At 46.0% G+C, this 23939-nt stretch overlaps 1 long non-coding RNA gene across 1 annotated transcript in view; it reads right to left on the reverse strand.

The window, feature by feature from the left end:
* Positions 1 to 9264: 9264 nt before the first annotated feature.
* The window catches only part of LOC140105268 (uncharacterized), a 30061-nt gene continuing 15386 nt past the window's right edge, over positions 9265 to 23939 (reverse strand). The window contains exons 3-4 of the long non-coding RNA XR_011850523.1: positions 11223 to 11261; positions 9265 to 9563 (exon numbers count right to left, since the gene is read on the reverse strand). This is a non-coding gene — a long non-coding RNA (uncharacterized lncRNA). The remainder of the gene's footprint in view (positions 9564 to 11222; positions 11262 to 23939) is intronic.

Genomic DNA, 23939 nt, shown 5'->3' on the forward strand with positions numbered 1-23939 from the left:
GGGGGTCATGGTGGAAGGAGATGAGGAAAGGGCCAATCTACTGAATGTCGCCTTCTCAACTGTCTTTACCCAGGAAAATCCCCTGGTGGAAGACACAATGAGGAATAATGTTAATTCTTTTTATAATGTCAACAGTTTAACCCAGGAAGAGGTACGGCGCCGCCTCGCAACCACTAAGATAGATAAATCACCTGGGCCAGATGGCATACACCCCCGGGTTCTGCATGAATTATGTACCGTGATAGACAGACCGTTATTTTTAATATTTGAAGATTCACTGAGGACTGGTTATGTTCCACAGGACTGGCGCATAGCAAATGTGGTACCAATATACAAAAAAGGATCAAATAGCGATCCTGGAAACTACAGACCCGTAAGTCTAACTGCTGTGGTGGGGAAAATATTTGAGGGGTTTGTTAGAGATGCTATCCTGGAGTATCTCACTGTGCACAACCTTATAACCCAGCGTCAGCATGGGTTTATGAGAGATCGGTCCTGTCAGACTAATCTGATTGGTTTCTACGAGGAGGTAAGTTCAAGACTGGATCTGGGGGACGCTGTGGATGTTGTATATCTGGACTTCTCAAAGGCATTTGACACCGTGCCACATAAAAGGTTGGTATACAAAATGAGACTGCTGGGAATAGGAGAAAATCTGTGTATCTGGGTAAGTAATTGGCTTAGTGATAGAAAACAGAGGGTGGTCATTAATGGCACATTCTCAGATTGGGTTGATGTTACCAGTGGAGTGCCACAGGGGTCAGTATTGGGGCCACTTCTTTTTAATATTTTTATTAATGACCTTGTAGTGGGTTTACACAGTCAAGTTTCAATATTTGCAGATGATACTAAGCTGTGTAAAGTAATAAATACTGAGGTCGATAGTTTAGCATTACAGAGGGATTTGTGGAAGCTTGAGGGATGGGCAGAGAAATGGTTGATGAGGTTTAATGTAGATAAATGTAAAGTTATGCACTTGGGCCATGGAAACAAAAAGTATAATTATGTTCTAAACGGTCAATTACTTAGTAAAACTGAAGCTGAAAAGGACTTGGGGGTATTGGTGGATGGTAAACTTAATTTTAGTGACCAGAGCCAGGCGGCTGCTGCTAAAGCAAATAAAATAATGGGATGTATCAAGAGAGGAATCCCTGGTCAGACCACACATGGAATATTGTGTACAGTTTTGGGCACCAGTGTATAAAAAGGATATAGTAGAGCTGGAACGGGTGCAGAGGAGAGCAACCAGGATTATTAGGGGAATGGGGGATTAGAATACACTGACAGATTACAAAATTTGGGATTATTCAGTTTAGAAAAAAGACGACTGAGGGGAGACCTCATTACAATGTACAAATACCTGAACGGACAGTACAAGGATCTCTCCAAAGATCTTTTTATACCTCGGCCTGTGACCAGGACAAGGGGACATCCTCTACGCCTAGAGGAGAGGAGGTTCTACCATCATCATAGACAGGGGCATCCTCTACACCTAGAGGAGAGGAGGTTCTACCATCACCATAGACAGGGGGCATCCTCTACACCTAGAGGAGAGGAGGTTCTACCATCACCATAGACAGGGGGCATCCTCTACACCTAGAGGAGAGGAGGTTCTACCATCACCATAGACAGGGGGCATCCTCTACGCCTAGAGGAGAGGAGGTTCTACCATCACCATAGATAGGGGGCATCCTCTACGCTTAGAGGAGAGGCGATTTTACCATCACCATAGACAAAGGTTCTTTACTGTAAGAGCAGTGAGACTATGGAACTCTCTGCCGCAGGAGGTTGTTATGGCCGACTCTATGTACATGTTCAAGAGAGGCCTGGATGCCTTCCTGGAGAGAAAAAATATCACGGGTTATGGGGATAAAACATTTATTTAATTCTTGAAGGTTGGACTTGATGGACTTGCGTCTCCTTCCAGCCTTATATACTATGATACTATGATACTATGATACTATGATACTATGATACTATATACAGGATAGGAGTAGTAGTACTGTGCCAATATATACAGGATAGGAGTAGTAGTACTATAGTCATATATACAGGATAGGAGTAGTAGTAATACTATGCTCATATATACAGGATAGGAGTAGTAGTACTGTGCCAATATATACGAGATAGGAGTAATAGTACTATGCACATATAAACAGGATAGGAGTAGTTGTACTGTGGCCATATATACAGGATAGGAGTAGTAGTACTATGCTCATATATACAGGATAGGAGTAGTAAAACTGTGCCCATATATACAGGATAAGAGTAATAGTACTATGCACATATAAACAGGATAGGAGTAGTAGTACTGTGCCCATATATACAGGATAGGAGTAGTAGTACTATGCTCATATATACAGGATAGGAGTAGTAGTACTGTGCCCATATATACAGGATAGGAGTAGTAGTGCTGTGCCCATATATACAGGATAGGAGTAGTAGTACTGTGCTGTGCTCATATATATACAGGATAGGAGTAGTAGTACTGTGCTGTGCCAATATATACAGGATAGGAGTAGTAGTACTGTGCTGTGCCCATATATACAGGATAAGAGTAGCAGTACTGTGCTGTGCTCATATATACAGGATAGGAGTAGTAGTACTGTGCCCATATATACAGGATAGGACTAGTAGTGCTGTGCTGTGCCAATATATACAGGATAGGAGTAGTAGAACTGTGCCCATATATACGGGATAGGAGTAGTAGTACTGTGCCCATATATACAGGATAGGAGTAGTAGTACTTTGCCCATATATACAGGGTAGGAGTAGTAGTACTGTGCCCATATATACAGGATAGGAGTAGTAGTACTGTACCCATATATTCAGGATAGGAGTAGTAGTACTGTGCTGTGCCCATATATACAGGATAGGAGTAGTAGTACTGTGCTGTGCCCATATATACAGGATAGGAGTAGTAGTACTGTGCTGTGCCCATATATACAGGATAGGAGTAGTAGTACTGTGCTGTGCCCATATATACAGGATAGGAGTAGTAGTACTGTGCTGTGTCCATATATACAGGATAGGAGTAGTAGTACTGTGCTGTACCCATATATACAGGATAGGAGTAGTAGTACTGTGCTGTGCCCATATATACAGGATAGAAGTAGTAGTACTGTGCTGTGCCTATATATACAGGATAGGAGTAGTAGAACTGTGCTGTGCTCATATATACAGGATAGGAGTAGTAGTACTGCGCCTATATATACAGGATAGGAGTAGTAGTACTGTGCTGTGCCCATATATACAGGATAGGAGTAGTAGTACTGCGCCTATATATACAGGATAGGAGTAGTAGAACTGTGCTGTGCTCATATATACAGGATAGGAGTAGTAGTACTGTGCCTATATATACAGGATAGGAGTAGTAGTACTGTGCTGTGCCCATATATACAGGATAGGAGTAGTAGTACTGTGCCCATATATACAGGATAAGAGTAGTAGTACTGTGCTGTGTCCATATATACAGGATAGGAGTAGTAGTACTGTGCTGTGTCCATATATACATGATAGGAGTAGTAGTACTGTTCTGTACCATTATATATAGCATAGAGGCAGTATTAATGTTTTTTGCCCATATATACTGTATAGGAGTGGTCGTACTGTGCTGTGCCCTATGTATACAGTTACATATTTCTTTCAGCTCTGTGTCTTGAGGATGTGGATAGTTCTTAAAGGAAACCTACCATTTGATTTGATGCATTATGAAGAAAACATACCTTGAGAATGTTGTAGCTACACTGATGCAGCAACATATCTTGTTTAATCCCTGAGTTGAGTGGTTTTGCAGAAAAAAACAATTATCACATTCAGGACTTTGGGAAAGCTGGATTGCATGCTTCTTGCAGATCATAAACACTGTCATTGCGGCAAAGTAATTTTTTATCTATTTGTATACGTAGGGGGGGGGCTGCTGGTTACTGTAACCCTTTCCAGTGTGGGTGGCACTTTATACATATATGCAGACGTTGTTAACCCTTTTTACATGGCAGGATATAGGGGTGTCGCTTCCCCACTCAGGTCCTACAGAGTTCACCATCTTCTACCTGGTGCATGTAAGTGCTTGGTCTTGGGACACAATTTGAAAGTTAAATTCTGCGCTCAGTCCAAATCAGTCGAATTGTCTGACGGACGCCCTCCCCCCCCCCCATTTGTGTCGAACGGAGGCCAGAGCAGCTGCGCCAAAATAAGGATTGCATGCGACACATTCCCAGTGCAGACGCCTGTTAAATACCTGTCCAAGCTGTGCAATCCCCAAAAAAGTCAGACAAAAGTGAGCAGCGCGACCCTTAGTAAATAAGCCCCATTATTCTGCATTTAATAATTGTTTTTTCAGCAAAACCACTCAGCTCAGGGATTCAACAAGATATGTTTCTGCATCAGTGTAGCTACAGCATTCACAAGGTTTGCTTCATAATGCATCAAATCAAACGGTAGATTTTTTTAAAATGTATTGGGGGTCATTTACTAAGGGCCCGATTTGCGTTTTCCCGACGTGTTACCGGAATATTTCCGATTTGCGCCGATTGTACCTGAATTGCCCCGGGATTTTGGTGCACTCGATCGGATTGTGGCGCATCGGCGCCGGCATGCACGCGACGGAAATCGGGGGGCGTGGCCGAACGAAAACCCGACGGATTCGGAAAAACCGCCGCATTTAAGAACGGAAAATGGGTCGCTCGGGACGCGCTTACCTTCACTCAGCCCGAGCCGGTGAACTCCACCGCGTTCAGATGCTTTTCAGCGCAGCAGCGACATCTGGTGGACAGTGGAGGAACTACCTTAATAAATCCCGGCCGGATCCGAATCCAGCGCAGAGAACGCGCCGCTGGATCGCGAATGGACCGGGTAAGTAAATCTGCCCCATTATGTCCCCTTCTGCCATAGAACCTGCTGCTGTATCCTCTGTCCTCTAGTTAAGATGTGCGGGTCTGTAGATTACTGGACATTGTACATAGGTTACTGCCGCCTGAGGCCACTTACACATGATTAGTATTTGATATCTGTAAGTTGCATCATTATTTGAAAGTCAGTACTAGGAATAGAAGATGCACAGGAAAAAATTGGAAATCATTTGTATTTTGGTCCTGCTTTCGGTTTTGTCTTATAAATGATGATGCTAAAGATTTACTTGGATAAGTGGTGAGAGCTCATATCAGGCAGCGTAGTCATGTCCCATCATCCCTCATCAGCCCCTGTAAGACCATCTGGCACATTCTTAGACTGACCCATCAATGTCCACAATTACTTGCCCGGTCCTGTCGCGATCCCGCGGTGTGCGTTGTCTTACGAGGATTTGGAGCTGCCGCGATTCACTAAAATTGTGCGCCCGAGTTCCTGCATCCGTCGCTTCCCCGCTCAGGTCCGCCGGAGTTCACCTTCTTCTTCCCGGTGCTTGTAAGTGCGTGTCTCGCGACACAATTCTAAATGTTAAATTCTGCGTATTGTCCGAATCTGTCGCGTACAAGCCGGCGCCGATGCACCAAAATCTCGGGGCAATTCGCCGAAAAATGGAAATCGTCGGGAAACCTGACGAAAATGCGCTCCACGGGCCCTTAGTAAATGAGCCCCAATGTCTAACCATAAGTCTGGTTTCATAGACCTTCCCTTATAGTCAACCATGTAGCTAAGAAGTAGTAGAGAGTTACATATGTAGACTTTGGGGTAGATTTACTTACCCAGTCCATTCGCGATCCAGCGGCGCGTTCTCTGCGGTGGATTCAGGTCCGGCCGGAATTCACTAAGGCAGTTCCTCCGCCGTCCACCAGATGTCGCTGCTGCGCTGAAGATCATCGGAACGCACTGGAGTACACCGAGACGGGCTGAGTGAAGGTAAGCGTGCGCCAAGCGACAATTTTTATTTTTTTAATGCGGCGGTTTTTCCGAATCCATCGGGTTTTTGTTTGGCCACGCCCCCCGATTTCCGTCGTGTGCATGCCGTCGCCGGTGCGCCACAATCCAAACGCATGCGCCAAAAACCCGGTGCAATGCAGGGAAAATCAGCACAAATCGGAAATATTCTGGTAACACGGCGGGAAAACGACCCCCTTTGTGTCATCTCCATGGATAACCTGCGCCCTCAATAGAGATCCACATGAGTGTGTAAATGAACTCATTGGGGCTCATTTACTAAGGGCTCTGCGGCCGCACTTTCGTCGGGTTTCCCGTTTTTTTCCGTTTTGCGCCAAATTCCGCCGGGATTTTGGCGCACGCATTTGGATTTTGACGCAATCGCACCGGCTTTCACATAACAGAAATCGGGGGCGTGGCCATCCGACAACCCGACGGATTCGGAAAAACGGGGAATTTAAAAAACGAAACGTGCCGCAAGATAAGCACGTACATACACCGGGAAGAAGCAGGTGAACTCCGGCGGACCTCGGCGCAGCAGTGACACATGCTGGATATCGGGTGCACGACCTTAGTGAATCCCAGCAGAACCCGAATCCACGTTGGACAACTCTCAGCGGGATCGCGACTGGACCGGGTAAGTAAATCTGCCCCAATGTTACTCACCCTCGGCCTTATATAAGAACACATTTCGTTATATTCTGGTGAAGTTATATCCCGTAGTTCCTCTGTGAAAACCAGGCGAATAAATTTGACTTTAAGCGGAATTGTTCTTGGACTACTTGCAGTCAAGGTCGTTGTTAACTCAGCCTTGGTGGTATCTGGAAGTTCTGTTTTAGTTGGAAACAATACAGTAGTTGATTCTGTGGTAGTTGTAGGTTTTGTGGTTGTCGGTGACTCAGTGGTAGTTGTAGGATGTATGGTAGTTGTAGGTTCTGTGGTTGTTGGAAGCTCTGTTGTAGTTGGAAGCAGTGCAGTAGTTGTAGGTCCTGTGGTGGTTGGTGGCTCTGTGGTAGTTGTAGGTTCTGTGGTTGTCGGTAGCTCTGTGGTAGTTGTAGGTTCTGTGGTTGTTGGAAGCTCTGTTGTAGTAAGAAGCAATGCAGTAGTTGTAGATTCTGTGGTGGTCGGGGGCTGTGTGGTAGTTGTAGGTTCTGTTGTGGTTGGTGGCTCTGTGGTAGTTGTAGGTCCTGTGGTTGTTGGAAGCTCTGTTGTAGTAGGAAGCAGTGCAGTAGTTGTAGATTCTGTGGTTGTCGGTGGCTCTGTGGTAGTTGTAGGTTCTGTAGTTGTAGGTTCTGTGGTTGTCAGTGGCTCTGTGGTAGTTGTAGGTTCTGTGGTTGTTGGAAGCTCTGTGGTAGTTGTAGGTTCTGTGGTTGTCGGTAGCTCTGTGGTAGTTGTAGGTCCTGTGGTGGTTGGTGGCTCTGTGGTAGTTGTAGGTTCTGTGGTTGTCGGTAGCTCTGTGGTAGTTGTAGGTCCTGTGGTGGTTGGTGGCTCTGTGGTAGTTGTAGGTCCTGTGGTTGTTGGAAGCTCTGTTGTAGTAGGAAGCAATGCAGAAGTTGTAGGTTCTGTGGTGGTCGGTGGCTCTGTGGTAGTTGTAGGTTCTGTGGTTGTTGGAAGCTCTGTGGTAGTTGTAGGTTCTGTGGTTGTCGGTAGCTCTGTGGTAGTTGTAGGTCCTGTGGTGGTTGGTGGCTCTGTGGTAGTTGTAGGTTCTGTGGTTGTCGGTAGCTCTGTGGTAGTTGTAGGTCCTGTGGTGGTTGGTGGCTCTGTGGTAGTTGTAGGTTCTGGGGTTGTCGGTAGCTCTGTGGTAGTTGTAGGTCCTGTGGTGGTTGGTGGCTCTGTGGTAGTTGTAGATTCTGTGGTGGTTGGTGGCTCTGTGGTAGTTGTAGGTCCTGTGGTTGTTGGAAGCTCTGTTGTAGTTGGAAGTACAGCAGTAGTTGTAGGCTCTGTGGTTGTAGGTGGCTCTGTGGTAGTTGTAGGTTCTGTGGTTGTCGGTAGCTCTGTGGTAGTTGTAGGTCCTGTGGTGGTTGGTGGCTCTGTGGTAGTTGTAGGTTCTGTGGTTGTCGGTAGCTCTGTGGTAGTTGTAGGTCCTGTGGTGGTTGGTGGCTCTGTGGTAGTTGTAGGTTCTGTGGTTGTCGGTAGCTCTGTGGTAGTTGTAGGTCCTGTGGTGGTTGGTGGCTCTGTGGTAGTTGTAGGTCCTGTGGTTGTTGGAAGCTCTGTTGTAGTTGGAAGTACAGCAGTAGTTGTAGGCTCTGTGGTTGTAGGTGGCTCTGTGGTAGTTGTAGGTTCTGTGGTTGTCGGTAGCTCTGTGGTAGTTGTAGGTCCTGTGGTGGTTGGTGGCTCTGTGGTAGTTGTAGGTTCTGTGGTTGTCGGTAGCTCTGTGGTAGTTGTAGGTCCTGTGGTGGTTGGTGGCTCTGTGGTAGTTGTAGGTTCTGTGGTTGTCGGTAGCTCTGTGGTAGTTGTAGGTCCTGTGGTGGTTGGTGGCTCTGTGGTAGTTGTAGATTCTGTGGTGGTTGGTGGCTCTGTGGTAGTTGTAGGTCCTGTGGTTGTTGGAAGCTCTGTTGTAGTTGGAAGTACAGCAGTAGTTGTAGGCTCTGTGGTTGTAGGTGGCTCTGTGGTAGTTGTAGGTCCTGTGGTGGTTGGTGGCTCTGTGGTAGTTGTAGGTTCTGTGGTTGTCGGTAGCTCTGTGGTAGTTGTAGGTCCTGTGGTGGTTGGTGGCTCTGTGGTAGTTGTAGGTTCTGTGGTTGTCGGTAGCTCTGTGGTAGTTGTAGGTCCTGTGGTGGTTGGTGGCTCTGTGGTAGTTGTAGATTCTGTGGTGGTTGGTGGCTCTGTGGTAGTTGTAGGTTCTGTGGTGGTCGGTGGCTCTGTGGTAGTTGTAGGTTCTGTGGTGGTCGGTGGCTCTGTGGTAGTTGTAGGTTCTGTGGTGGTCGGTGGCTCAGTGGTAGTTGTAGGTTCTGTGGTTGTTGGAAGCTCTGTTGTAGTAGGAAGCAATGCAGTAGTTGTAGGTTCTGTGGTGGTCGGTGGCTCTGTGGTAGTTGTAGGTTCTGTGGTTGTTGGACGCTCTGTTGTAGTTGGAAGCAGTGCAGTAGTTGTAGGTTCTGTGGTTGTCGGTGGCTCTGTGGTTGTCGGTGGCTCTGTGGTAGTTGTAGGTCCTGTGGTTGTTGGAAGCTCTGTTGTAGTTGGAAGTACAGCAGTAGTTGTAGGTTCTGTGGTTGTCAGTGGCTCTGGGGTAGTTGTAGGTTCTGTGGTGGTCGGTGGCTCTGTGGTAGTTGTAGGTTCTGTGGTGGTCGGTGGCTCTGTGGTAGTTGTAGGTTCTGTGGTGGTCGGTGGCTCTGTGGTAGTTGTAGGTTCTGTGGTGGTCGGTGGCTCTGTGGTAGTTGTAGGTTCTGTGGTGGTCGGTGGCTCTGTGGTAGTTGTAGGTTCTGTGGTTGTTGGAAGCTCTGTTGTAGTTGGAAGCAGTACAGTAGTTGTAGGTTCTGTGGTGGTTGGTGGCTCTGTGGTAGTTGTAGGTTCTGTGGTTGTTGGAAGCTCTGTGGTTGTAGACTGTGTTGTGGTTGGGGCTGCAGTAGTAGTTGTTGGCTCTATAGTAGTAGTAGTCATGGACTCTGTGGTGGTTGGGGCTGCAGTGGTAGTTGTGGCTTGTGTAGTGGTTATCTGGTTGGTGGTGATTTCTGTCTTGTCAGTAGTTTGCACTGTGCTTGATGTTGTTCCATCTGTATTGGGTAAATTAAAAATTAATTTATTATTTATCATTTAACTTTTTTTAATGCACAAACAATCTATAAATATAATTCCTGTTCTTTATTCACCTTCTCTGTCTTCTTTACATTTTGGGGCACATTTACTGACAAACTTTTTTCAGACTGTGCCCTATCTGCAATGGGAAAAAGGCTTGCACAGGTATTTAAGTAGCAGGTGCATTGCGATTGTGTCACACTTTTTTTGACGCAGGGGGCGTGCTGTTAGAATATCTGACTGATTCGGACAGAGCATGAGATTTAACTTTCAAATTTTGTAGCAAGACAATGGGGCAAATGTACTTACCTGGCCCTGTCACAATCCCCGATTCGGATGGTCCGACAAAGATGAAGTCCAGCATGATTCACGAAGCTCCTGCGCCTGAGTTCCTTCATCCGCCGGAGTTTACCTTCTTCTTCCCGGTGCTTGTAAGTGCGTGTCTTGCGGCACAATTCTAAATGTTAAATCCCACGCGTAGTCCAAATCCGTTGGGTTGTCCGACGGCCCGTCCCCCTGATTTGTGTCGCCTGCAAACCGGCGCCGATGTGCCAAAATCCGATCACGTGCGCCAAAATCCCCTGTTAAATGCGTCGCAAAACGGAAATAGTCGGGAAACCCGACGAAAATGCGCTCCGCGGACCCTTAGTAAATGAGCCCCAATGCACTTACATGCACCGGGAAGAAGAAGGTGAACTCCTGCAGACCTGAGCGGGGAAGCCACACTTGCAGGATATCTGGCGCACGATCTTAGTGAATCACAGCACAGCGCATTATACACGGACAATGCACTTACATGCACCAGGAAGAAGAAGGTGAACTCCGGGGACCTGAGCGGGGAAGCGACACATGCAGGATATCGGGTGCAGGATCTTAGTGACTCCCCGCACAGCGCATTATACACGGACAATGCACTTACATGTACCAGGGAGAAGAAGGTGAACTCCAGGGACCTGAACGGGGAAGCGACACATGCAGGATATCGGGCGCACGATCTTAGTGACTCCCCACACAGCGCATTATACACGGACAATGCACTTTCTAGGAACTCCGGTGACCGGGTAAGTAAATGTGCCCCATTGTCTATGATTTGTGTCAGACTGAGAAGTTTGTTGTTTCACACATCACATGGACCAATTATTTTTATCTTTCGAATTCATTTTTTTCATAAGAAGGATAAAAAGTAGATCGCTTGTGGAAGTGCCATTGACTTCAACCGTCCCCCAAGGATATCAGTGCAGTATGTGGCTGTCTCTTTATCCACTGCCACCATCTTCTACTTTTTGCATCTTTTATTAGTTACTGCTTCACTGATTTCCATAAAGTTTGATATTTATCCCTTCCCCGCGTAGTTCCTGTGCTATTAATTTTGGCAAAATAGATTCTACGCTTTAAGATGGGTGGTTTTGGCCATCTGCTCCCAACCAAGACCCACCCACATGACAGTAGAGAGCCTAATTGGCATAATTAGTTCTGAAACTTTTGTCAATGATGGCTACGGAACCGTTTGGTAGGGGGACGGAGATAGAGAACAAATTCCATCTGCATCAGTGAGAAGTCATAGGATTAGGAGGATCGTAAACAGATGACATCAATATTGAAATTATCCTTTTTACAAATAATTTGCCCATACTTACATGTGGTTGTATCTTGTGCGTCAGCTGCCCGGCTCAAGGCTGTATACAGAAAATACAAAAAAGTTGTATCAGGTTAAATATCACCTACAGGTCATCCATGTTTATCATGTCACCAATCTGGTGTTGCCATGTATTGTGCTTGCTCTGGGTGTTGCTATGTAGTGTGCTTGCTCTGGGTGTTGTTATGTATTGTGCTTTCTCTGGGTGTTGTTATGTATTGTGCTTGCTCTGGGTGTTATGTATTGCGCTTGCTCTGGGTGTTGCTATGTATTGTGCTTGCTCTGGGTGTTGCTATATATTGTGCTGGCTCTGGGTGTTGCTATGTATTGTACTTTCTCTGGGTGTTGTTATGTATTGTGCTTTCTCTGGGTGTTGTTATGTATTGTGCTTGCTTTGGGTGTTGCTATGTATTGTGCTTGCTCTGGGTGTTGCTATATATTGTGCTGGCTCTGGGTGTTGCTATGTATTGTGCTTGCTCTGGGTGTTGCTATGTAGTGTGCTTTCTCTGGGTGTTGTTATGTATTGTGCTTGCTCTGGGTGTTGCTATATATTGTGCTTGCTCTGGGTGTTGCTATGTATTGTGCTGGCTCTGGGTGTTGCTATGTATTGCGCTTGCTCTGGGTGTTGTTATGTATTGTGCTTGCTCTGGGTGTTGCTATATATTGTGCTTTCTCTGGGTGTTGTTATGTATTGTGCTTGCTCTGGGTGTTATGTATTGCGCTTGCTCTGGGTGTTGCTATGTATTGTGCTTGCTCTGGGTGTTGCTATATATTGTGCTGGCTCTGGGTGTTGCTATGTATTGTACTTTCTCTGGGTGTTGTTATGTATTGTGCTTTCTCTGGGTGTTGTTATGTATTGTGCTTGCTTTGGGTGTTGCTATGTATTGTGCTTGCTCTGGGTGTTGCTATATATTGTGCTGGCTCTGGGTGTTGCTATGTATTGTGCTTGCTCTGGGTGTTGCTATGTATTGTGCTTGCTCTGGGTGTTGCTATGTATTGTGCTTGCTCTGGGTGTTGCTATGTAGTGTGCTTGCTCTGGGTGTTGCTATGTATTGTGCTTTCTCTGGGTGTTGTTATGTATTGCGCTTGCTCTGGGTGTTGCTATGTATTGTGCTTTCTCTGGGTGTTGTTATGTATTGTGCTTGCTCTGGGTGTTGCTATATATTGTGCTTTCTCTGGGTGTTGTTATGTATTGTGCTTGCTCTGGGTGTTGTTATGTATTGTGCTTGCTCTGGGTGTTATGTATTGCGCTTGCTCTGGGTGTTGCTATGTATTGTGCTTGCTCTGGGTGTTGCTATATATTGTGCTGGCTCTGGGTGTTGCTATGTATTGTGCTTGCTCTGGGTGTTGCTATGTATTGTGCTTGCTCTGGGTGTTGCTATATATTGTGCTTGCTCTGGGTGTTGCTATGTATTGTGCTTGCTCTGGGTGTTGCCATGTATAGTGCTTGCTCTGGGTGTTGTGTTGCTATGTATCGTGCTTGCTCTGGGTGTTGCTATATATTGTGCTTGCTCTGGGTGTTGCTATGTATTGTGCTTGCTCCGGGTGTTGCTATATATTGTGCTTGCTCTGGGTGTTGCTATGTATTGTGCTTGCTCTGCGTGTTGCTATGTATCATGCTTGCTCTGGGTGTTGCTATATATTGTGCTTGCTCTGGGTGTTGCTATATATTGTGCTGGCTCTGGGTGTTGCTATGTATTGTGCTTGCTCTGGGTGTTGCTATGTATTGTGCTTGCTCTGGGTGTTGCTATATATTGTGCTTGCTCTGGGTGTTGCTATGTATTGTGCTTGCTCTGGGTGTTGCCATGTATTGTGCTTGCTCTGAGTGTTGTGTTGCTATGTATCGTGCTTGCTCTGGGTGTTGCTATGTATTGTGCTTGCTCTGGGTGTTGCTATGTATTGTGCTTGCTCCGGGTGTTGCTATATATTGTGCTTGCTCTGGGTGTTTCTATGTATTGTGCTTGCTCTGGGTGTTGCTATGTATCATGCTTGCTCTGGGAGTTGCTATGTATTGTGCTTGCTCTGGGTGTTGCTATGTATTGTGCTTGCTCTGGGTGTTGCTATGTAGTGTGCTTGCTCTGGGAGTTGCTATGTATTGTGCTTGCTCTGGGTGTTGCTATGTATCATGCATGCTCTGGGTGTTGCTATATATTGTGCTTGCTCTGGGTGTTGCTATGTAGTGTGCTTGCTCTGGATGTTATGTATTGTGCTTGCTCTGGGAGTTGCTATGTATTGTGCTTGCTCTGGGTGTTGCTATGTATCATGCTTGCTCTGGGTGTTGCTATATATTGTGCTTGCTCTGGGTGTTGCTATGTATTGTGCTTGCTCTGGGTGTTGCTATGTATTGTGCTTTCTCTGGGTGTTGTTATGTATTGTGCTTGCTCTGGGTGTTATGTATTGCGCTTGCTCTGGGTGTTGCTATGTATTGTGCTTGCTCTGGGTGTTGCCATGTACTGTGCTTGCTCTGGGTGTTGTGTTGCTATGTAGTGTGCTTCCTCTGGGTGTTGCTATATATTGTGCTTGCTCTGGGTGTTGCTATGTATTGTGCTTGCTCTGGGTGTTGCTATATATTGTGCTTGCTCTGGGTGTTGCTAAGTAGTGTGCTTGCTCCGGGTGTTGCTATACATTGTGCTTGCTCTGGGTGTTGCTATGTATTGTGCTTGCTCTGGGTGTTGCTATGTATCATGCTTGCTCTGGGTGTTGCTATGTATTGTGCTTGCTCTGAGTGTATTATCATGTATCGTGCTTGCTGTGGGTGTTGCTATGTATCGTGCTTGCTCTGGACGTTGTTATGTATTGTGCTTGAACTGGATGTTATGTATTGTGCTTTCTCTGGGTGTTGCTATGTAGTGTGCTTGCTCTGGGTGTTGCTATGTAGTGTGCTTGCTCTGGGTGTTGCTATGTATTGTGCTTTCTCTGGGTGTTGTTATGTATTGTGCTTTCTCTGGGTGTTGTTATGTATTGTGCTTGCTCTGGGTGTTATGTATTGCGCTTGCTCTGGGTGTTGCTATGTATTGTGCTTGCTCTGGGTGTTGCTATATATTGTGCTGGCTCTGGGTGTTGCTATGTATTGTGCTTGCTCTGGGTGTTGCTATATATTGTGCTTGCTCTGGGTGTTGCTATGTATTGTGCTTGCTCTGGGTGTTGCCATGTATTGTGCTTGCTCTGGGTGTTGTGTTGCTATGTATCGTGCTTGCTCTGGGTGTTGCTATATATTGTGCTTGCTCTGGGTGTTGCTATGTATTGTGCTTGCTCCGGGTGTTGCTATATATTGTGCTTGCTCTGGGTGTTGCTATGTATTGTGCTTGCTCTGCGTGTTGCTATGTATCATGCTTGCTCTGGGTGTTGCTATATATTGTGCTTGCTCTGGGTGTTGCTATATATTGTGCTGGCTCTGGGTGTTGCTATGTATTGTGCTGGCTCTGGATGTTGCTATGTATTGTGCTTGCTCTGGGTGTTGCTATATATTGTGCTTGCTCTGGGTGTTGCTATGTATTGTGCTTGCTCTGGGTGTTGCCATGTATTGTGCTTGCTCTGGGTGTTGTGTTGCTATGTATCGTGCTTGCTCTGGGTGTTGCTATATATTGTGCTTGCTCTGGGTGTTGCTATGTATTGTGCTTGCTCCGGGTGTTGCTATATATTGTGCTTGCTCTGGGTGTTGCTATGTATTGTGCTTGCTCTGCGTGTTGCTATGTATCATGCTTGCTCTGGGTGTTGCTATATATTGTGCTTGCTCTGGGTATTGCTATGTATTGTGCTTGCTCTGGGTGTTGCTATGTATCATGCTTGCTCTGGGTGTTGCTATATATTGTGCTTGCTCTGGGTGTTGCTATATATTGTGCTTGCTCTGGGTGTTGCTATGTATTGTGCTTGCTGTGGGTGTTGCTATGTATCATGCTTGCTCTGGGAGTTGCTATGTATTGTGCTTGCTCTGGGTGTTGCTATGTATTGTGCTTGCTCTGGGTGTTGCTATGTAGTGTGCTTGCTCTGGGAGTTGCTATGTATTGTGCTTGCTCTGGGTGTTGCTATGTATTGTGCTTGCTCTGGGTGTTGCTATATATTGTGCTTGCTCTGGATGTTGCTATGTCGTGTGCTTGCTCTGGATGTTATGTATTGTGCTTGCTCTGGGAGTTGCTATGTATTGTGCTTGCTCTGGGTGTTGCTATGTATCATGCTTGCTCTGGGTGTTGCTATATATTGTGCTTGCTCTGAGTGTTGCTATGTATTGTGCTTGCTCTGGGTGTTGCTATATATTGTGCTTGCTCTGGGTGTTGCTATGTATTGTGCTTGCTCTGGGTGTTGCTATGTATTGTGCTTTCTCTGGGTGTTGTTATGTATTGTGCTTGCTCTGGGTGTTATGTATTGCGCTTGCTCTGGGTGTTGCTATGTATTGTGCTTGCTCTGGGTGTTGCTATGTATTGTGCTTGCTCTGGGTGTTGCTATGTATCATGCTTGCTCTGGGTGTTGCTATATATTGTGCTTGCTCTGGGTGTTGCTATATATTGTGCTTGCTCTGGGTGTTTCTATGTATTGTGCTTGCTCTGGGTGTTGCTATGTATCATGCTTGCTCTGGGAGTTGCTATGTATTGTGCTTGCTCTGGGTGTTGCTATGTATTGTGCTTGCTCTGGGTGTTGCTATGTATCATGCTTGCTCTGGGTGTTGCTATGTATTGCGCTTGCTCTGGGAGTTGCTATGTATTGTGCTTGCTCTGGGTGTTGCTATGTATCATGCTTAATCTGGGTGTTGCTATATATTGTGCTTGCTCTGGGTGTTGCTATGTAGTGTGCTTGCTCTGGATGTTATGTATTGTGCTTGCTCTGGGTGTTGCTATGTAGTGTGCTTGCTCTGGGTGTTGCTATGTATCATGCTTGCTCTGGGTGTTGCTATATATTGTGCTTGCTCTGGGTGTTGCTATGTATTGTGCTTGCTCTGGGTGTTGCTATGTATTGTTCTTTCTCTGGGTGTTGTTATGTATTGTGCTTGCTCTGGGTGTTATGTATTGCGCATGCTCTGGGTGTTGCTATGTATTGTGCTTGCTCTGGGTGTTGCCATGTACTGTGCTTGCTCTGGGTGTTGTGTTGCTATGTAGTGTGCTTGCTCTGGGTGTTGCTATATATTGTGCTTGCTCTGGGTGTTGCTATGTATTGTGCTTGCTCTGGGTGTTGCTATATATTGTGCTTGCTCTGGGTGTTGCTAAGTAGTGTGCTTGCTCCGGGTGTTGCTATACATTGTGCTTGCTCTGGGTGTTGCTATGTATTGTGCTTGCTCTGGGTGTTGCTATGTATAGCGATTGCTCTGGGTGTTGCTATGTATTGTGCTTGCTCTGAGTGTATTATCATGTATCGTGCTTGCTCTGGGTGTTGCTATGTATCGTGCTTGCTCTGGACGTTGTTATGTATTGTGCTTGCTCTGGATGTTATGTATTGTGCTTGCTCTGGGTGTTGCTATGTAGTGTGCTTGCTCTGGGTGTTGCTATGTATTGTGCTTTCTCTGGGTGTTGTTATGTATTGTGCTTTCTCTGGGTGTTGTTATGTATTGTGCTTGCTCTGGGTGTTGTTATGTATTGTGCTTGCTCTGGGTGTTATGTATTGCGCTTGCTCTGGGTGTTGCTATGTATCGCGCTTGCTCTGGGTGTTGCTATGTATTGTGCTTGCTCTGGGTGTTGCTATATATTGTGCTGGCTCTGGGTGTTGCTATGTATTGTGCTTGCTCTGGGTGTTGCTATGAATTGTGCTTGCTCTTGGTGTTGCTATATATTGTGCTTGCTCTGGGTGTTGCTATGTATTGTGCTTGCTCTGGGTGTTGCTATGTAGTGTGCTTGCTCTGGGTGTTGCTATGTATTGTGCTTGCTCTGGGTGTTGCTATATATTGTGCTTGCTCTGGGTGTTGCTATGTAGTGTGCTTGCTCTGGGTGTTGCTATGTAGTGTGCTTGCTCTGGGTGTTGCTATGTATTGTGCTTTCTCTGGGTGTTGTTATGTATTGTGCTTTCTCTGGGTGTTGTTATGTATTGTGCTTGCTCTGGGTGTTATGTATTGCGCTTGCTCTGGGTGTTGCTATGTATTGTGCTTGCTCTGGGTGTTGCTATATATTGTGCTGGCTCTGGGTGTTGCTATGTATTGTGCTTGCTCTGGGTGTTGCTATGTATTGTGCTTGCTCTGGGTGTTGCTATATATTGTGCTTGCTCTGGGTGTTGCTATGTATTGTGCTTGCTCTGGGTGTTGCCATGTATTGTGCTTGCTCTGGGTGTTGTGTTGCTATGTATCGTGCTTGCTCTGGGTGTTGCTATATATTGTGCTTGCTCTGGGTGTTGCTATGTATTGTGCTTGCTCCGGGTGTTGCTATATATTGTGCTTGCTCTGGGTGTTGCTATGTATTGTGCTTGCTCTGCGTGTTGCTATGTATCATGCTTGCTCTGGGTGTTGCTATATATTGTGCTTGCTCTGGGTGTTGCTATATATTGTGCTGGCTCTGGGTGTTGCTATGTATTGTGCTTGCTCTGGGTGTTGCTATGTATTGTGCTTGCTCTGGGTGTTGCTATATATTGTGCTTGCTCTGGGTGTTGCTATGTATTGTGCTTGCTCTGGGTGTTGCCATGTATTGTGCTTGCTCTGGGTGTTGTGTTGCTATGTATCGTGCTTGCTCTGGGTGTTGCTATATATTGTGCTTGCTCTGGGTGTTGCTATGTATTGTGCTTGCTCCGGGTGTTGCTATATATTGTGCTTGCTCTGGGTGTTGCTATGTATTGTGCTTGCTCTGCGTGTTGCTATGTATCATGCTTGCTCTGGGTGTTGCTATATATTGTGCTGGCTCTGGGTGTTGCTATGTATTGTGCTTGCTCTGGGTGTTGCTATGTATTGTGCTTGCTCTGGGTGTTGCTATATATTGTGCTTGCTCTGGGTTTTGCTATGTATTGTGCTTGCTCTGGGTGTTGCCATGTATTGTGCTTGCTCTGGGTGTTGTGTTGCTATGTATCGTGCTTGCTCTGGGTGTTGCTATATATTGTGCTTGCTCTGGGTGTTGCTATGTATTGTGCTTGCTCTGGGTGTTGCTATGTATTGTGCTTGCTCTGGGTGTTGCTATATATTGTGCTTGCTCTGGGTTTTGCTATGTATTGTGCTTGCTCTGGGTGTTGCCATGTATTGTGCTTGCTCTGGGTGTTGTGTTGCTATGTATCGTGCTTGCTCTGGGTGTTGCTATATATTGTGCTTGCTCTGGGTGTTGCTATGTATTGTGCTTGCTCCGGGTGTTGCTATATATTGTGCTTGCTCTGGGTGTTGCTATGTATTGTGCTTGCTCTGCGTGTTGCTATGTATCATGCTTGCTCTGGGTGTTGCTATGTATTGTGCTTGCTCTGGGTGTTGCTATGTATCATGCTTGCTCTGGGTGTTGCTATATATTGTGCTTGCTCTGGGTGTTGCTATATATTGTGCTTGCTCTGGGTGTTGCTATGTATTGTGCTTGCTCTGGGTGTTGCTATGTATCATGCTTGCTCTGGGAGTTGCTATGTATTGTGCTTGCTCTGGGTGTTGCTATGTATTGTGCTTGCTCTGGGTGTTGCTATGTAGTGTGCTTGCTCTGGGAGTTGCTATGTATTGTGCTTGCTCTGGGTGTTGCTATGTATTGTGCTTGCTCTGGGTGTTGCTATATATTGTGCTTGCTCTGGATGTTGCTATGTAGTGTGCTTGCTCTGGATGTTATGTATTGTGCTTGCTCTGGGAGTTGCTATGTATTGTGCTTGCTCTGGGTGTTGCTATGTATTGTGCTTTCTCTGGGTGTTGTTATGTATTGTGCTTGCTCTGGGTGTTATGTATTGCGCTTGCTCTGGGTGTTGCTATGTATTGTGCTTGCTCTGGGTGTTGCTATATATTGTGCTTGCTCTGGGTGTTGCTATGTATCATGCTTGCTCTGGGTGTTGCTATATATTGTGCTTGCTCTGGGTGTTGCTATATATTGTGCTTGCTCTGGGTGTTGCTATGTATTGTGCTTGCTCTGGGTGTTGCTATGTATCATGCTTGCTCTGGGAGTTGCTATGTATTGTGCTTGCTCTGGGTGTTGCTATGTATTGTGCTTGCTCTGGGTGTTGCTATGTAGTGTGCTTGCTCTGGGAGTTGCTATGTATTGTGCTTGCTCTGGGTGTTGCTATGTATTGTGCTTGCTCTGGGTGTTGCTATATATTGTTCTTGCTCTGGGTGTTGCTATGTAGTGTGCTTGCTCTGGATGTTATGTATTGTGCTTGCTCTGGGAGTTGCTATGTATTGTGCTTGCTCTGGGTGTTGCTATGTATTGTGCTTTCTCTGGGTGTTGTTATGTATTGTGCTTGCTCTGGGTGTTATGTATTGCGCTTGCTCTGGGTGTTGCTATGTATTGTGCTTGCTCTGGATGTTGCTATATATTGTGCTTGCTCTGGGTGTTGCTATGTAGTGTGCTTGCTCCGGGTGTTGCTATACATTGTGCTTGCTCTGGGTGTTGCTATGTATTGTGCTTGCTCTGGGTGTTGCTATGTATCATGCTTGCTCTGGGAGTTGCTATATATTGTGCTTGCTCTGAGTGTTGCTATATATTGTGCTTGCTCTGGGTATTGCTATGTATCGTTCTTGCTCTGGGTGTTGCTATGTATCGTGCTTGCTCTGGGTGTTGCTTTGTATTGTGCTTGCTCTCGGTGTTGCTTTGTATTGTGCTTGCTCTGGGTGTTGTGTTGCTATGTATCGTGCTTGCTCTGGGTGTTGCTATATATTGTGCTTGCTCTGGGTGTTGCTATGTATTGTGCTTGCTCCGGGTGTTGCTATATTTTGTGCTTGCTCTGGGTGTTGCGCTGTATTGTGCTTGCTCTGCGTGTTGCTATGTATCATGCTTGCTCTGGGTGTTGCTATGTATTGTGCTTGCTCTGGGTGTTGCTATGTATCATGCTTGCTCTGGGTGTTGCTATATATTGTGCTTGCTCTGGGTGTTGCTATATATTGTGCTTGCTCTGGGTGTTGCTATGTATTGTGCTTGCTCTGGGTGTTGCTATGTATCATGCTTGCTCTGGGAGTTGCTATGTATTGTGCTTGCTCTGGGTGTTGCTATGTATTGTGCTTGCTCTGGGTGTTGCTATGTAGTGTGCTTGCTCTGGGAGTTGCTATGTATTGTGCTTGCTCTGGGTGTTGCTATGTATTGTGCTTGCTCTGGGTGTTGCTATATATTGTGCTTTCTCTGGATGTTGCTATGTAGTGTGCTTGCTCTGGATGTTATGTATTGTGCTTGCTCTGGGAGTTGCTATGTATTGTGCTTGCTCTGGGTGTTGCTATGTATCATGCTTGCTCTGGGTGTTGCTATATATTGTGCTTGCTCTGGGTGTTGCTATGTATTGTGCTTGCTCCGGGTGTTGCTATATATTGTGCTTGCTCTGGGTGTTGCTATGTATTGTGCTTGCTCTGCGTGTTGCTATGTATCATGCTTGCTCTGGGTGTTGCTATATATTGTGCTTGCTCTGCGTATTGCTATGTATTGTGCTTGCTCTGGGTGTTGCTATGTATCATGCTTGCTCTGGGTGTTGCTATATATTGTGCTTGCTCTGGGTGTTGCTATATATTGTGCTTGCTCTGGGTGTTGCTATGTATTGTGCTTGCTGTGGGTGTTGCTATGTATCATGCTTGCTCTGGGAGTTGCTATGTATTGTGCTTGCTCTGGGTGTTGCTATGTATTGTGCTTGCTCTGGGTGTTGCTATGTAGTGTGCTTGCTCTGGGAGTTGCTATGTATTGTGCTTGCTCTGGGTGTTGCTATGTATTGTGCTTGCTCTGGGTGTTGCTATATATTGTGCTTGCTCTGGATGTTGCTATGTCGTGTGCTTGCTCTGGATGTTATGTATTGTGCTTGCTCTGGGAGTTGCTATGTATTGTGCTTGCTCTGGGTGTTGCTATGTATCATGCTTGCTCTGGGTGTTGCTATATATTGTGCTTGCTCTGGGTGTTGCTATGTATTGTGCTTGCTCTGGGTGTTGCTATATATTGTGCTTGCTCTGGGTGTTGCTATGTATTGTGCTTGCTCTGGGTGTTGCTATGTATTGTGCTTTCTCTGGGTGTTGTTATGTATTGTGCTTGCTCTGGGTGTTATGTATTGCGCTTGCTCTGGGTGTTGCTATGTATTGTGCTTGCTCTGGGTGTTGCTATGTATTGTGCTTGCTCTGGGTGTTGCTATGTATCATGCTTGCTCTGGGTGTTGCTATATATTGTGCTTGCTCTGGGTGTTGCTATATATTGTGCTTGCTCTGGGTGTTTCTATGTATTGTGCTTGCTCTGGGTGTTGCTATGTATCATGCTTGCTCTGGGAGTTGCTATGTATTGTGCTTGCTCTGGGTGTTGCTATGTATTGTGCTTGCTCTGGGTGTTGCTATGTAGTGTGCTTGCTCTGGGAGTTGCTATGTATTGTGCTTGCTCTGGGTGTTGCTATGTATCATGCTTAATCTGGGTGTTGCTATATATTGTGCTTGCTCTGGGTGTTGCTATGTAGTGTGCTTGCTCTGGATGTTATGTATTGTGCTTGCTCTGGGTGTTGCTATGTAGTGTGCTTGCTCTGGGTGTTGCTATGTATCATGCTTGCTCTGGGTGTTGCTATATATTGTGCTTGCTCTGGGTGTTGCTATGTATTGTGCTTGCTCTGGGTGTTGCTATGTATTGTGCTTTCTCTGGGTGTTGTTATGTATTGTGCTTGCTCTGGGTGTTATGTATTGCGCATGCTCTGGGTGTTGCTATGTATTGTGCTTGCTCTGGGTGTTGCCATGTACTGTGCTTGCTCTGGGTGTTGTGTTGCTATGTAGTGTGCTTGCTCTGGGTGTTGCTATATATTGTGCTTGCTCTGGGTGTTGCTATGTATTGTGCTTGCTCTGGGTGTTGCTATATATTGTGCTTGCTCTGGGTGTTGCTAAGTAGTGTGCTTGCTCCGGGTGTTGCTATACATTGTGCTTGCTCTGGGTGTTGCTATGTATTGTGCTTGCTCTGGGTGTTGCTATGTATAGCGATTGCTCTGGGTGTTGCTATGTATTGTGCTTGCTCTGAGTGTATTATCATGTATCGTGCTTGCTCTGGGTGTTGCTATGTATCGTGCTTGCTCTGGACGTTGTTATGTATTGTGCTTGCTCTGGATGTTATGTATTGTGCTTGCTCTGGGTGTTGCTATGTAGTGTGCTTGCTCTGGGTGTTGCTATGTATTGTGCTTTCTCTGGGTGTTGTTATGTATTGTGCTTTCTCTGGGTGTTGTTATGTATTGTGCTTGCTCTGGGTGTTGTTATGTATTGTGCTTGCTCTGGGTGTTATGTATTGCGCTTGCTCTGGGTGTTGCTATGTATCGCGCTTGCTCTGGGTGTTGCTATGTATTGTGCTTGCTCTGGGTGTTGCTATATATTGTGCTGGCTCTGGGTGTTGCTATGTATTGTGCTTGCTCTGGGTGTTGCTATGTATTGTGCTTGCTCTGGGTGTTGCTATATATTGTGCTTGCTCTGGGTGTTGCTATGTATTGTGCTTGCTCTGGGTGTTGCTATGTAGTGTGCTTGCTCTGGGTGTTGCTATGTATTGTGCTTGCTCTGGGTGTTGCTATATATTGTGCTTGCTCTGGGTGTTGCTATGTAGTGTGCTTGCTCTGGGTGTTGCTATGTAGTGTGCTTGCTCTGGGTGTTGCTATGTATTGTGCTTTCTCTGGGTGTTGTTATGTATTGTGCTTGCTCTGGGTGTTATGTATTGCGCTTGCTCTGGGTGTTGCTATGTATTGTGCTTGCTCTGGGTGTTGCTATATATTGTGCTGGCTCTGGGTGTTGCTATGTATTGTGCTTGCTCTGGGTGTTGCTATGTATTGTGCTTGCTCTGGGTGTTGCTATATATTGTGCTTGCTCTGGGTGTTGCTATGTATTGTGCTTGCTCTGGGTGTTGCCATGTATTGTGCTTGCTCTGGGTGTTGTGTTGCTATGTATCGTGCTTGCTCTGGGTGTTGCTATATATTGTGCTTGCTCTGGGTGTTGCTATGTATTGTGCTTGCTCCGGGTGTTGCTATATATTGTGCTTGCTCTGGGTGTTGCTATGTATTGTGCTTGCTCTGCGTGTTGCTATGTATCATGCTTGCTCTGGGTGTTGCTATATATTGTGCTTGCTCTGGGTGTTGCTATATATTGTGCTGGCTCTGGGTGTTGCTATGTATTGTGCTTGCTCTGGGTGTTGCTATGTATTGTGCTTGCTCTGGGTGTTGCTATATATTGTGCTTGCTCTGGGTGTTGCTATGTATTGTGCTTGCTCTGGGTGTTGCCATGTATTGTGCTTGCTCTGGGTGTTGTGTTGCTATGTATCGTGCTTGCTCTGGGTGTTGCTATATATTGTGCTTGCTCTGGGTGTTGCTATGTATTGTGCTTGCTCCGGGTGTTGCTATATATTGTGCTTGCTCTGGGTGTTGCTATGTATTGTGCTTGCTCTGCGTGTTGCTATGTATCATGCTTGCTCTGGGTGTTGCTATATATTGTGCTGGCTCTGGGTGTTGCTATGTATTGTGCTTGCTCTGGGTGTTGCTATGTATTGTGCTTGCTCTGGGTGTTGCTATATATTGTGCTTGCTCTGAGTTTTGCTATGTATTGTGCTTGCTCTGGGTGTTGCCATGTATTGTGCTTGCTCTGGGTGTTGTGTTGCTATGTATCGTGCTTGCTCTGGGTGTTGCTATATATTGTGCTTGCTCTGGGTGTTGCTATGTATTGTGCTTG

This window comes from Engystomops pustulosus, chromosome 10 (genome assembly GCF_040894005.1).
Source record: "Engystomops pustulosus chromosome 10, aEngPut4.maternal, whole genome shotgun sequence".
Classification (NCBI taxonomy): domain Eukaryota; kingdom Metazoa; phylum Chordata; class Amphibia; order Anura; family Leptodactylidae; genus Engystomops; species Engystomops pustulosus.